The 15876-nt window shown below is 44.8% G+C and overlaps 1 protein-coding gene across 2 annotated transcripts in view; it reads right to left on the reverse strand.

Moving 5' to 3' along the window:
* The window catches only part of LOC129132415 (transcription factor BTF3-like), a 33071-nt gene that overhangs the window by 10292 nt on the left and 6903 nt on the right, over nt 1-15876 (reverse strand). The gene's annotated exons all lie outside the window — the stretch shown is intronic.

Raw genomic sequence — 15876 nt, forward strand, 5'->3', positions numbered from 1 at the left:
AGAAGGAGGCAAAACTACAGCCAAAACCCATGCGTGTTTTAAAAAGGCAGATCCAAGGAGGGGCCATGTAAAATAGTTCCTGGAAAATGTAGACTAGTTTGGGGAAAAAAGTTTACTATGCATAAGGGTCTATGAATATGCAACAGGCTGATGCAATGGAAAAGGTATTTAAAGGGTAGCCTGAAGATGTGTGGCCTTGGCTGAATGCCAAGATGCACCCAGCCATAATAACCTTTGCTCTATGGTCTTTGTCTCCTATTGTCCTTTATTAAACTTTTAAAATTTTCACAGGAGAGTGAACGTGTTTTTCACAGTAGTAAAGAGGGAAAAACGTCATCTACAGAAATTATTCTCTATGAGGAGCTACTAAGAACTTCCTCTGTGCCTGACAAAACCAGTGACTAGTTTTGACTATTAGCAACCTGTTAAACCACCTAAAAGAGCTGAATCCCCCTCTGTGATATACACATTTAAAGACGAACAAAGCCCGAGAATCGCTCTCTTGCTTCCGGCCTTGAAGAGGTAACTAGGTGCCAGTAAGACCGGCCCCGCTCTGCTGCGGCCCACGCGGCCTGGCTGGGCCAGGCCGGCCCCCAGCGGTGGCCGGGCGGGGGGAGGGGAGGCCGTGGGGCCCCGGGTGAGGCTGGGCCGGGTCGCGGCTGCTAACATCTTGCCGACGCTAAAGCCTGCCGCCGGCCCGGGCCAAGTGGGGGGCCACCAGTTCCCGGGAGCAGCTTCGGGTCCCCGTCCCGCCCCCCGCCGCCCCTCCCCAGCGCGGCCAGGCCAACCCACAGCTCAACTGAAATTCTGCCACTACTGAGTTTCACCAGAAACTACCAGGCAAAGGGAGGGGAAGCCATCAGCCCGCAGCGTGCTACTGCTGAGTCCAAGCCTGGCTGCTGAGATCCTAGCTTCCCTCCAGCGCGGCCCCATAGAATCTTCCACCGTAAACAGCTCTAACCACTGCCCGGCAGAGATCACATAGCCCTCCGCAGGCCCTAGGCGAGATATTAAGTCTTTTAGTGCATAGATGAAACCTACAAACATCAATCCTCTCTCGAGTAAGAAAAAAACAAAAAAATGAAGACACATAGAGAACAACATAAGACATGGAAATCAGTAAAGAAAGAGCCAAGTCCCAGATAAAAAGAAAATTAAGAGATGCCTTAGTCTTAAGATAAAATTCTTTTGGTAAAGCCATGGTAATGAACTGTAATACACTAAAATATCCCTTTAATTAATGAAAAAGCATGAAGAGAGTGTTCAAACTATAGACATGAGCAAAGGCATCTATGCTAAAGCAAAGCAAGTGTTAAAGTAACTATGATTTAAATGAGAAGCTTGAACAGAGATGAGTGAAGACCCTTTGCCCTTGTGAAAAAATGCGTATTTTATTGCTTTTCGCAAATATTAAAATGAATATTATATGTGTTGTGTTAGAAAGTTATGCTGTATTAATTCTCTTAAGTACTGTGTTAAATATAGTTTTAGGTTATAACAAAATGTTATAATAGAAACTATGCTATGTAGGATACTTTTTTTCTAAAGAAAGGTCTCACACCGAGATAGCAGCCACAGGACACCTAAATCTTTCAGAGAAAAAGAATTTATTGCCCCATTATCAGGTGAAACTAACTTCTTCCCGCCTTGCTCAGTCAGGACAATGCCATTTGGATTAAGAGGAAGAAGTTGATGATGACCAGACAGAATCCTGTGTTTGAATGGAATTTATGTATCATGTATGAGATGTATGAATATGCAACAGGTTATTGTTTTTAAGGGTTAATCCTCTGTTAACGTGTGTCCTTTTTCAGGCTTATGCTGCCCAGAAAAAGGTACTCGGATGTCCGTAACTCTTTGTTTCTATTGTCTCATATTGTCCTAATCCAAATTGTCCAAATTATTATTACTCTAATTATATCGCTATTTTTATAACCATTTTATTATCATTAAACTTTTTAAAATTTTAAAAACAAGTGATTGGTGTGTTTCACATCCCCAAAGAAAGAAGTAAAAAACCTCTGTTTCCAGAGATGAAGATGATCTAAAAGACAGATAAAAAAAACTTTTGCTTTTAAACAACTCATCCTTAAAATAATACCCCATAAGTTTAATATAATCCATAAAGGCAACTGTGAGAAAGCTGCAAAAGATAAGAAAGACTTCACTATTGCAGATTTCTGGCCAGCTGCTATCCGTAAAAATTAAAAGCCATGAGATAACTCTTTCTTGTGGAAAAGTCTCCACAGCACAGTGAGAAAGACTCCTCTCCCTAAGTAAACTAAAGAAAAATTACTTGAACAATAGTAAACGGACTAAAAATACCAAATTTATCTCTTTACACTGCCAGTAAGAAAGAAAAGAGAGTGTGAGAAAGAAATGTTCTGAAGATTTTTTCTGATTCTTATTATTCTTTCTTTTAGTTCTGTCATTAAAGTTTTCTTTATACCCTTTAAAGTTTGAGCCTGCTTTGCTCTTCTCCTAATCCTTATCTCACAGCAGATAATAAATAATTCTAGTAAGTGCCTAGCAATTTAGTCAACATAAAACCCACCACATAAGCTTTGCACGTTTGTGAGAAGTGTGAGATTTTAGGACGCAATGCACCACAGAAGCTTTATTTCCCAAGTCTCATGGGGATTCTGCAACATCCTACTTAGGAAAGAAAAACTTCAAGTGTATCCTTGTCTGTTACCATAGGCGTAAAATTGAAAACTGATCATCTCCTGAAGACTGACATACTCTACAGTCCTGTATGCCTAAAGAGTCGCAAGCTTAATTTGGTGACAAATCAACCTCTACAGAAAGATCTATTCAGACATCATTCCTAGGACTAACCCCTAACAATATCTTTGATCTTTAAACTTCCGAGTAACTGAATTCTTAATTCAACTGGTTATACATTCATTTCCAGACAAAGCAGTGTAATTCCTGAAAGTATATATACTGCACAGCAGGAGGTGTATGCAAGCATAACTGCTACAGCAATACTAATGATGATCACAGTAGTGACAGGCCATGTCTGCACTCCAGTAACTTATACCATTGTGGTAAAGGGGGGGGGAAATCAGGTCCACAATGGTCAGGAAAACCTTTGCTGGAATGCCCCTAACCATCAGCTTCCTATTGAAGAATGTACAACAGATTTTATTCTACCATCCCAGTAAATACAAATGATCTCTCTTTTTTTCTATCCCTTATTTTTTACAGTGTAACACAATATGGAGTTGCATCTGGTTTATGTTAGGGATTACCCAGAGCTCTGAATGCCAACTGTTTAGGTGGAACAAGTTACCTAAAATTAGGATGAACTTCCATTGTTATTGGAATTAAATACCAATATAGACGGATAGAACGTGCCTGAGCTCATCTGGCCCTTGGGACAAGTCCAGGCATGCAGGAGCTCAGGTTTACCTCTGGCAGAGAAGCTTCAAGGCGAGGTGAAGGAAAGGAGTCGGGTTCTGCTAGAGGGTTTCGATCCAGAGCTTTATTTCTGGCCTACAGGCCTCTGAATCCAGTAACAGCTGTAACAGAACTCCTCGAACCGTGTGGTTGCTGTGTCTTTTAACCCCGGGGAGAGGGGGAGGGAAGGGGTAGGGATCCCACCAACCAGGTAAGGGGGGGGAGTCTCAGGGGACAAATGACACCTGGATGGCCCAATATCCCCCAGGGCTGAAAGGCATCTTTTGAACTCTGCCAATCATTCAATGCCCTTCTGGAATTTCTGGATTGACAGACAGCACTCAGCAGGGGGCAAGGGAGGGGGGAAAGGAGTGGTGATTGGCACCTGGGGAAGGATCGGGAAACTGAGGCAAACCATGACATCACACCGCAACAGCCCTCCACCTAAATAGAATATTTATCTTCTTTATAAGATCTGCAGTCCTGCAATGTTATCAAAATCTTCCATCAGAGGCAATGTGCAAACTTTTCTCACAAGAAAGAAGAAAAAAACCCCAAAACAGGAGTGATCAAGGTTAAAGCCCTCTGTAGCCAATACACACATGCTAGTAACATGCACATAATCATCAATATAATACAGCAGTCCTCTGCTTAACTAGTAATCCATATAAAGAATACACAAAATCGCCAAGCCAGTTAATTACTGGATTAATCCTGATTTAAAGCTGCTTAAATGTGAGAAATCATACTCACTTCCAAAATGTCAAGGTTTATTAAAACCTTTTCAAAAATACAACAGAAGACTGAAAAGAGAAAATATTATGGCGCCAGGATCAAAGGATCTTTCCCACCATGTGCTAATCTACACAATGGATGTTCCACCTTTTAACCCTTTAGCCCCTTCTAAAGTTCTGTATATCAAATCTTTCTTTGCTGTTCAGTGGTGGAATTTACTTCCTTAAATTGTGATTAAAGATCAGATGTTGCCATAGTAACAAGCCGACCCTCCCAAATGTCCCAAACCCAGGCCACCCTCTGATAACAAGGCAAGGAGGGTAAAACATAACTATAAGTCTATAAAACTTCTCTTAACATATATACATAATATCTGCCTTTTAATTGTGAGAGTCAACCATCGCATTACTCATCTATCACAATCCCCCCTTTTCCACAAGTTATTTGGCTCAAACAATTGAATTCAATGAGTCACACTAGCATCTGTCGATGTGGGCAAGGACAGAGGAAACCAAATAGAAAAAAAAATCCCCAGTTCACCCTCAACACCCTTATCCAGAATGAACAAAAGGACATTACAGCGGTCGGGCATGGCTTTTTACCCCCATCTACCGTGCCTAAGGGGTTGCTACCCATAGTAGGCGTACCTTAGGTGTGGGTACAGAGGCAAACTCGGTCTTGCCCTTCAGTCTCTCTTGTTGAGGAAGACAGTTGAGGAATTATAGAGGTCCAGCATGGCCTTTTTGCCCTTACCTTACCATGCCTACAGGGTTGTTACCCGCAGCAGGGCTATGGAGTCTTCTTGGTAGTGAACAAAGGGGCCAACCCGGTCTTGCCCTCCTTCGTCTTATTTTCTTAAAGAAGCTGTCCCATTACCTTTTACGGCCCACTTGTGTCCCTCCTCTCAACAGATGCTGGTAATTCTCAACTATTAAAACAGTTCTCGAGGTGTCTGGTGGAAGCTTGACTCTACTTTTTGAGCATCTTGTTCTTTTTCTGGTTGTCTCTCGGTCTCTGCTTGAAAATCAATCTTGTTTCACCCGGCCTGGATGTTATAGTCCATTCTTTGTGTTCTTCAACGGGGCCTTTGACACTGTTGGCATGAGTCCATCCCCGCTCTGCAGTTCGCACAGCCAATTTAGTGGTGACCAGTACATGAAAGGGACCTTCCCACTGAAGAGTTAGGGGCTGATCTCTCCATGAGTTAGGGGCTGATCATCACCCAATCTCTGGGGTTAATATTATGGATTCTGATATCCAGGATGGTAGTTTGAGGAATTGTCCCTTTATGTCTCAGCCCTTCTAAGGTTTGTGCTATAGACATATTTCTTGGCATTGGTTTCCCCTTCCTCATAGGTGGCAACCTTCTGAGGTGAGGTGAAGAAGGGTAACCCAAACATCATTTCATAGGGTGACACTCCCAGATATGACCGGGGCTGGGTTCTAATTCTTAATAATGCTAAAGGGAGATATTTTATCCATGACATTTGGGTTTCAATCATTAGCTTAACTAGAGTTCTTTTAAGAGTTTGATTATTTCTCTCAACCCCATCAGAACTCTGTGGATGCCATGGAGTGTGTAATTCCCATTTTACTCCCAGGGCTTGAAGAATTTTCTGCAATATCTTAGATGTGAAATGAGTTCCTTGGTCTGAATCAATCCTGTTTACCATCCCATATCAGGGAATGATTGATTCTAGGAGTGTTTTACACACAACATCAGCATTGGCTTTCACAGTGAGTACCGCCTCTACCCAAATGAGTCAAGTGATCTACTATCACTAGCAAAAACTTCCACCGTTGTACCTGGGGAAACTCAGTAAAATCTACTTGGATGTTTTGAAAGAGCCGTACGGCTAGTTCTCACTTTCCCCTGGGTGTTTTCCTCATGACCTTATTTACTTGTTGACATATCCCACACTGTTCAGTCATCTGCTTAGCTACCCCATAAATTCTTATGCAGCCCCAGTCCCTTAGAAATTGATCACTTAGCATTTGTGTACCCCAATGTGTTGTCCCATATATGCCTTCTAGCATTTTCCTGGCAAGGGGTTTATTGAACATTTGCCTCCCATCTGCTAATCTCCACCTCCCTTCATTATCTTTCTTGACTCCTATTTTAAGGAGTTCTTCCTCTTCTGCTGCACTAAATACCGCGACTTCTTGCATTTCTCCCATGAGGGTTTACCACCATCATTAGTTTTTCTGTCCCTGATTCAGCTGCATTTTTAGCTTCTAAATAAGCTAAATTGTTCCCTCATGCCTCTTGAGTCTCCCCTTTTTGATGTCCTTCAACATGTACCACTGCTACTTCTTCTGATAATTGTAAAGTTTCTAACACTTCTAAAACAAGTTTTTTGTGAATCAGTCCCTTTCCCTTTGAATTTAATAGGCCCCTCTCTTCCCAAATTTCTCCAAAGGTATGCAGTACACCAAAAGCGTATTTTGAGTCTGTATATGTTATTCCCCTTTTCTGTGCTAATATTTCCAGAGCTCATTTTAGGGCATATAACTCACATGCTTGGGCTGACCAGTTGGAAGGTAACTTTCCCTTTGCTATGGCTACTAACCTTTCATCTCCTATAGCATACCCCAATACCTGGTGCCTCTGGATTACTCTTGAAGATCCATTAATGTACAATTGTTTCCCTCCTTGGAGAGGTTGATCTGTTAGGTCCTCTCTTACTCTAGTTTGATAGTTTATAACTTCTAGGCAATTATGTGTTAATTCCTTACCTGGTTCTCCATACAAAAATTCTGCAGGGTTGAGTTTATTACTCACGTTTAGCTTTAAATCATTACCTATATAGAATGGCTTCATACTTTAGCACTTGGGAATCAGTGAGCCATTTCTCAGCCTTATGGCTTAGGATACTTTTCACTCAGTGTAGGGTATATATTCTCAATTTTCCCCCAAAGGTAAATTTTTTGGTTTCCTCTAGGAGTACGGGGGTCACGGCCACCGCCTGAATGCAGGTTGGCTGCCCCCGGCTAACAGGGTCCAGCAGTTTTGATAAATAGGCCACTAGTTTCCCTGGATCCTCCCCAGTCCTGGGCTAGTACTCCATGAGCTACCCCTCTTTCTTTATCTACAAACAGATAGAAGGGTTTGTCTGAGGCAGGAAGACTCAGTGCTAGTGCACTGACTAATTTTTGCCTTAAAGCGTGAAACTTTTGTCTATCATCTTCTTTCCACCTAATCTCTTCTTCTACTAACTTTTCATACAAGAACCTGACGGCCTGTGTGTATCCTTCAATCCACAGCCTACAATATCCCAAAAAGGCTAGAAACCTTCTAACTTCCCTCTTAGTATTTGGCCGTGGGAGTGAGACTAACCCCGCAATTATTTCAGGGTTCTGTCTTTGGCTGCCTTGACAAATGACATGTCCTAGGTATTTTACTTCCCTCTCTAGAAATTGGAGTTTCCCTTTTGATACTCGAAGTCCTTGGTTCCCCAGAAAATTTAACAATGCTTTGGTGGATTCCTGAACTTCTTTTTGTTCCCATCCTGAAAGAAGCAAATCATCTACTTATTGAATGAGTTTTATCTCAGGTTTGATGGAGAAGAGTTGTAGTACTTCTCCCAGGGTTTAACCAAATAATTTTGTGGATTCGGAAAACCCTTGGGGTAACCTAGTCCACCGAAGCTGTTGCTTCCTTCTATAATTGAGCTCCTCCCATTCAAAGGCAAAGATATCCCTACTTTTTCTCTGCCAGTGGACATGCCCAAAAAACATCTTTTAGGTCTATCACACTGAACCACTGGTGTGATGGGGGGATATTACTCAAAAGCGTATAGGAGTTAGGCACTGCTGGGTATCGATTCACTGTTCATTTGTTTACTTCTCTTAAATCTTGGACAAGCCTGAAAGTCCCATCTGACTTCTTTACTGGTAATATGGGTATATTATGGGGGGACATACATGGTTCTAAGGTCCCTTCTTCAAGCAGGTCCTGGATGACCAGTTGCAGTCCTCATCTCCCTTCCAGGGAGAGTGGGTATTGTCATACCCGAACTAGATGGTTCTCAACAACTATTTTTATTACTATAGGTTTCATGTTCAATTTGCCTCAATTTTTTGGTTTTGCCCACCACCATCTCATGATTTTTTTCCTCATCCTCTTCTCTTAATTGGAGAATCTTAACTACCATTTATTTTCCCTTCCTCTGGGAGTACTCCAATGTCTAACTGCACCTGTAAATCCCATCTTAATAACTTACACCCTGCTTCTGGAATTAATAGAACATCCCCAATTCCTATTTTATTTGCGTCTTCAAACTTTACTTCCTTTACAACTAAGACTTTGAACCCTTCACCTTTTACACCTACTACTAGCATGGTATCTTGACCCTTTTTGCACCCCTTTGGGATTCTACAAACACAAGTTCTTTCAGCCCCCGTGTCTACTAGGAATTCAAATTCTTCCTCCTGGGGACCTATTTTTAAAGTTATCAAGGGCTCGTGATGGTATTCTGTCCCCAGGAGATAGAGCCCCTGATATCCCTAATCTTCTGCTTCTCCTTTCTTCTCAGTCTCATAGGCCCTCAGGTCTTTTTCCCTCTGGGGGCAATTCTTTCTGATATGCCCATTATTTTTACAGTGAAAGCAAACTGGTCCTAGGTTCCCCTGTCCCCCAAACTTTCGTCTTTGTGTCCAGTCCAAGGGGGCTGCATCCCCCCTCCGTCTATCTTCCCACATTCGGGGTCCCCCCCCTTACCTGGGTAATTCTTTATGTGCAGGTTTCCTTCCCTAATGGTAGTTACCATTACCTTGGCTTTCGCCTTGGCCTTCTCTTCATCTCTCTTTACATACACCTTCTGTGCTCCCCCTAAAAGATCCTTTTAACCTCTTTTCTTGCCAACCATCTAATTTTTCTAACTTTCTCCATAGATCTGGCTAGGCATGAGTGATGAAATTTATCTTTAGTAAGATCTGTCTGGCCACTGTGTCAGGGTCAACCTCTGAATACTGCCTCATATTTTTCCTCAATCTTTCTAACCACTCTGTTGGGGTTTCTTCCCACTTTTGCTGCTCATCGAAAGCCTTACAGGCATTTTGATTACGTGGCAATGCCTCTTTGATACATCTTATAATCAATGTTCTATATTCCTCCATGTCTTGCCTCCCCCCAGTGCTGTTGTGGTCCCAATTGGGGCACCCTATAGACATTTTCAGATCCCCAGGAGGTCCTTGCACATGCTCCCTTTCCCAAATCCATATCCCAGCTGCCCGGATCATCTGTCTTTCCTCTGGTGTGAACAACATGGTCATTATTGACTACATTTCTTCCGATGTATAAATATTGGGCCCCAGAAACTGGTCTAACTGCTCTGCTAATCCAATGGGGCACTCTAATAGTCCTTTTAATTCCTTTTTAAACATTCTCACGTCAGAGGAACTGAGAGGTACGGTTACAAATCCAATTCCTCCTAGCACCCCACCCAGTGGCATTTCCCTCAGGGGGTATAATTATAATCCTGATGCTTGGCTCCCATCCTCTGATCTGCTTTCCTCCCATTGCGCTACCCTGTTTCTGGTGTTTTAGCTAGGCCCATCAAGAGGTAGGGGAGGTGCAGTTGGAGCTACTGGAGGTGGGGGGGTAAGTGGTCTAATGGGTCCCATTCTTTATGATCTGCTACCTTAAACATGCTCACCTTTGAGGGTGCGGTTTCCCCTTCCCAGCAAGCAACATAGTCATTCTCTTCCTGATTTGTAGCAGCCACAGGGCCTGCAAGGCCTCCCTGGCAGTCAGTTGCCTAAGATGAGTAATGCCTAGTCATGATGACTGGACCTAAGAAGCCCCTTTTATGCCTTTGGACCCTCATTATCTCTCTGTAAGACGATAGGTCATATTCGCCTTGACCCTTACTATTGGACTGTTTCCCAAAACCCCTATACCCTATATAAACTCCTATTTCTGTGCTGTTCAGCAGAAGAGCTGTCACTGTCACCCTTCGCAGAAGCTGCCAATAAAGACACCTCTGTGGAACCTCATACAGCCTTTTCCTCTTTCCCCCTCTGTCTGCCAAGGCACTTAGCAAGCAAAGAGCTGAAATCACTAAAGAGCTGAATTCACCAAAAAGCTGATCTCACTTAAGAGCTGAGCTGCTTGCTAAGATTACCTGCGCCTGGGAGCCTGCCTGAGGGACCTGGATAGGTTGTGCTTAGCAAGACTTCGCTATCCAGACACCTACGGCAGCCGGGGTCAGACAGACGCCGAAAACCCCCTGCCGTAATACTGATTTAATGGTTTCTTAGCTCTTACATACATGTTTAATGCTCGGCATATCTATCCTTCGTCTGACCCATATCTGAGCCAGTATACATGGTCGCTCCTAATTTCCCTTCTGGTCCATTCTACTGCGCAGTACTGAATCATTTTGCTCTTGTCCTTATCTCTGGTGTTGGGATCATATTTCCACTGGGCTAGTTTCTTTCCCAGTGGACTATCTGGGGGTATGCCCATTGGTTCCTCCTCAATTTCTGCTTCTACCCTTGGGGATTCGCTACTCATCCATGATCCCATCCTGACCAGCAGATCACAGGTCTTCCCTCGACAGAGCCCACCTTTCCAACCACAGGCCCTCTTGACAGAGCCTGCCTCCTCCAATCAGCCAATTACACAGTCTCCCAGTAAGGTCCGCTTCCCTAAGAAGGGAGGGAAAGGAGGAGAAGAAAGAAACCAGGAAATGAGGAAGGGAAGGGAGGAAGGGAAGGGAAGGGAAGGGAAGGGAAGGGAAGGGAAGGGAAGGGAAGGGAAGGGAAGGGAGGGAGGGAGGGAGGGAGGGAGGGAGGGAGGGAGGGAGGAAGGGAGGAAGGGAGGAAGGGAGGAAGGGAGGAAGGAAGGAAGGAAGGAAGGAAGGAAGGAAGGAAGGAAGGAAGGAAGGAAGGAAGGAAGGAAGGAAGGAAGGAAGGAAGGAAGGAAGGAAGGAAGGAAGGAAGGAAGGAAGGAAGGAAGGAAGGAAGGAAGGAAGGAAGGAAGGAAGGAAGGAAGGAAGGAAGGAAGGAAGGAAGGAAGGAAGGAAGGAAAAAAACTTTACTTCTTCTGAAAAACACCTATGATCCTGGGGCTTTCATCCCAGGGTCACACTCTGCTCCCCGCCCCATCTGTCTCAGCAGCTCCGCCTCCACTGTGATTCGGTCCTGCAGCTGGCTCCGCCCTGTTGCGGTTCGAGGGTGCGCAAACCACCGCTCCATGCTAACCGTTACACCCACTCCTGGGCAACCAGCCCCCCCCCCCCCCCCGCTGCAAACCTAGGCAGTCGCCCCTCTCCCAGTCTAGTCCCGGCTGGCTCCAGAAATCACAGCGCTCTCTGCGTACTACAGTCAGGTGCTGCCACATGTGGGCTCACTGACTCCCTTTGCGTGTGCTGGCTGGGAACCCTGCCATGGGTCCCCGTCCTAGCACAAGCCTGCTGCTCAGGCCAGCGCTGGCACCATCGCCACTCGGCCCCCCCAGCACAAGCCTGCCACCCGGGCTAGCGCCACTGCCGCTTGGTCCCCCCTGGCGCCTCCCCCGATGCCACCACCGGCAACCGCCGCTCGGCTGGCCCAGGAAACCACAGCGCCGGCCGCGCACCAGAGTCAGGCAGTGGCGAGGGGGCTCCCCTTTTGAGAACTTCTAGTGCCACCGGGGCAAGGTGTAAATCCCAGGGAGAGCCCCCATTGTGAGAAATGATATTCACTTCCAAAAATTTAAAAGGTTTATTAAACCTTCTCAAAAATACAACAGAAGACTGAATAGAGAAAATATTACGCCGCAGGGAGCAGAGGATCTTTCCCACGATGTGCTCATCCACACAATAGATGTTCCACCTTTTAACCCTTTTGCCCCTCTCAAAGTTCTATCCATCAACTCCTTCTTTGCTGTTCAGTGGCGGAGTTTACTTCCTTAAATTTTGATTGGAGGTCAGACATTGCCATAGTAACAAACCGACCCACCCAAATGTCCCAAACCCAGGCCACCCTCTGATAACAACGCAAGCGGGGTAAACATAAGTCTATAAAACTTCTCTTAACATATATACATAATATTTGCCTTTTAATTGTGAGAGTCAACCATCGCATTACTCATCTATCACACTAAATATCCATTTAAAGGCAAAAAGTTTCAACGCATGAATAAACGCTACTGGAAACTGTCAACAAGAGTTCTGCTGAATAGAATCACAGAGTAGTTTGGGTTGGAAGAGGTCTCAAATATCATTTAGTTCCAACCCCTTGCTATGGGCTGGGACACCTTCCAATAGACCAGGTTTCTCCAAGCCCTGTCCAACCTGACCTTGAACACTTCCAGGGATGGGAAAAAGGCAACTTCTTGGGGCAACCTGTGCCAATGCCTCATCATGCTCTGTCAGGGACCTAAATTATTCAGGCCTTAAACATTTTTATGAAGGAGTTTTGCCCATTATAGCAAAAAGTCTATAAAGAAGCTACAACCACAGAAACCTCCCTGAAGAACTTTGGACTGTGAGTTAAGCCACCTAGATAAGATAAAGGGGACACTATAGTTCAATCATCTCAGGTCTAAGGAGAAACAAACAAGGCTGAGGGAAAGGAATGCATTCACAAGAAAGCCAAACCCAGCACGTGCGCTGAGAATCATCTGTCTGGGTTTGGGGTGGGGGAAGACCACAGCCCACAGAAGTCAGGTTTACACAGACTCCCCCTGAAACGAGGGCAGGGGGGAGGAGGTTTCAGGTGCATGGTGTAACGTCTGGTCAGAGACACTGAACACCCATTCTCCTTTACACAAACTGGCTCAGCTGTAAAACCCCCAACCCCACAGGCCATATTCATGGGACATTCACATGAGAGGCAGCTGAGAGGGTGTCATAATCCATCATAGGCCTCCCAAAGCACTCCCCAGAGGCCTTGCACCACAGGACTGCATGTGATGCAAAATGATGCAACAGATCCAGAGTCTGCTGCAAGAGATTCCCCCCCCCCTCCCCAGGGGGAGATACCTGGACATTCCCACCTGGCCTAAGTGTATATTAACCCAGTAGATTCTATCCTTTTGGGGGAACCTTCACCACCAAGAAGACCAGCTGGAGAAGATCAATGGAACATCATTGGGATCCACCGATGGTGATATTTTCCTTATTCTGTCTCTGTCACTCTCTTTCTGTCCCCCCACCTAGTTTCTATTTCTTTCTCTTCTTTTGTCTCTCTTTCTCTCTCTCTCTCTCATATTTACTATTAAATAAAACTCATACTATTGACTTTGGCATATGGTCTCATTTGCACCTTAATTTGGGCAGAGGAATTTCTAAATAACTTTAAAACCAGACCATAACACCCTCATAGTGAAAAGTTTCTTATGTCCAATCTAAATCTACTTTCTTTCAGTTAAAAACTGTTGCCCCTTGTTTCATCACTCCATGCCTCTCTGTCCTAGATTGCAATGTAATGTGTGTATTCTATTTTCCATCTGTTAGAGGTGTGGCAGTTATCTTGTGTTAATTGGGCAGTTTTCTTTATCTCTTCCACAAACCAATCCTCCCTCCAGGCATACATCTGCTGTTAATGGGCCATTGAGTCTCACTGCATGACTCATAAATATTACATCATCCCATTGTGAGATGCTCTGCCCAGGGGGAGGAGCCAAGCATTCTATCCTGAATATAATCTGAGATTTTGGGACACTAGGACAGCCTTTTCCCACTGGATTCCCAGAGGAGTAGCTGTCTTCTCCACTGGATTCCCAGAGGAAGACCAGGCCCATCTACACCACTACCAGACCTTCAGAGGAAAACTCCACCTTTCTACAGGATCACTGCTCCAACAGAACCACACCTGTCACTGCAGGAGGACTGCAGCCACCATCCAATCGGACTGTTACCAACACCCTGACCCACAGAGTGTCAGGTTGTATTCTAACTCTGTCAGTGATTTTTTGTTAATGCTTGTACTATTACATTTGTATTTTTAGTTTTCCTAGTAAATAACTGTTCTTTGTATTCCCATATCTTTGCCTGAGAGCCTTTTAATTTCAAGATTATAATAATTTGGAGGGAGGGGGTTTACATTTTTCCAGTTCAGGGGAGGCTTCTGCCTTCCTTAGCAGACACCTGTCTTTTCAAACCAAGGCACTCTCTAAAAAGTCCCTCTCCAACTCTCCTGGAGACCCTTTAGGCACTGGAAGGGGGTCTAAGGTCTCCCTGAAGCCTTCTCTTCTCCAGATTTAACAGCTCAAATTCTCTCAGCCTGTCACCACAGCAGAGGTGCTCCAGCCCTCAGAGCACCTTCATGGCTTCCTCTGGACTCACTCCAACAGGTCCATGTCCTTCTTATGTTGGGGATGCCAGAGCTGGATGCAGTACTCCAGGTGGGATCTCACAAGAGTGGAGCAGAATCGTCTCCCTTGACCTGCCTGTCATACTTCTTTTGATGCAGCCCAGGATAACGTTGGCTTTCTGGGCACCAAACACACATTTCCAAGTCATGTTGACCTTCTCATCAACCATCACCCCCAAGTCTTTCTCCCCAGGGCTGCTCTCCATCCATTCTCTACCCAGCCTGTACTCATTCTTGGGATTGTCCTGACTCAGGTGCAGGACCTCACACTTGGCCTTGCTGAACTTCATGAGGTTCTCAGGGGCCCATTTTTCAAGTTCGTCCAGGTCCCTCTGGATGGGCTCCCTTCCCTTCAGTGTGTTGACTGCACTACACAGCTTGGTGTTGTCAACAAACTTGCTGAGGGTGCACTCAATCCCACTGACCATGTGGCCAACAAAGATGTTAAACAGTGCCGGTCCAAATACTGACCCCTGAGGATGCCACTAGTCACTGCTGTCCCCTTGGACATTGAACTGTTGACCACAACTCTGAGTATGACCATCCAACTGATTCCTTATCCACTGAGTAGTCCATCTGTCAAATCCATGTCTCTCCAGCTGAGACAAGGATGTCACATGGGACAGTGTCAAATGCTTTGCACAAGTCCAAGTAGATTATATCAGTCACTATTCCCTCATCCACCAACACCATAACCCTATCATAGAAGGCCACCAAATTTGTCAGGCACAATTTGCCTTTAGTGAAGCCATGTTGCCTGTCACAAATCATTCCTATTTTCCATGTGTCTTAGCATAGTTACCAGGAGGATCTCTTCCATGATATTGCTGGGCACCAGATAGGTGAGACTGATGGGCCTGTAATTTGGTCTTCCTCATTTTCCTTTCTAAAAACATGGGTTATATTTCTCCTTTTACAGTCAGTGGGAACTTCATTGAACTGCCACAACTTCTCAAATATTATGGATACTGGCTTAGCTGCTTCCTCTGCCAGGTCCCTCAGGACCTGTAGATGCATCTCATCAGGTCACCGGGACTTGTGCACCCTCAGGTTCCTTAAATGGTCTCAAACCTGGTTTTCTCCTTGTCATGGTTTAACACTGGCACAATGCCAGTGCCCCCATGAAGATACCTTCTCCCTGGTTTCTGCTGTGAGATGTGACCAGGAATAAGCAAAGCAGGCTCCTACTTAGGGAAAAAGGAACCAGAACTTTATTAACTACTCTACAACTACAGATAAAAAGGAACACACACACAGGGAAAATGAAAACTTCACAAATGCATTTCCTCCTCCCCCCACCAAATTTCCAACACAATACATTTGTTTCTCAAATCACCAACTCTCGGTCCAGCACCACCCTTCAAACAATCAATCCTCAGTTCATCAAGAGGAGAGGAGTCCTTCTTGTGCCATGGGCTTCCCCTGGAAACACAATCG

The sequence above is a fragment of the Agelaius phoeniceus genome, chromosome W, assembly GCF_051311805.1.
Source record: "Agelaius phoeniceus isolate bAgePho1 chromosome W, bAgePho1.hap1, whole genome shotgun sequence".
Classification (NCBI taxonomy): Eukaryota; Metazoa; Chordata; class Aves; order Passeriformes; family Icteridae; genus Agelaius; species Agelaius phoeniceus.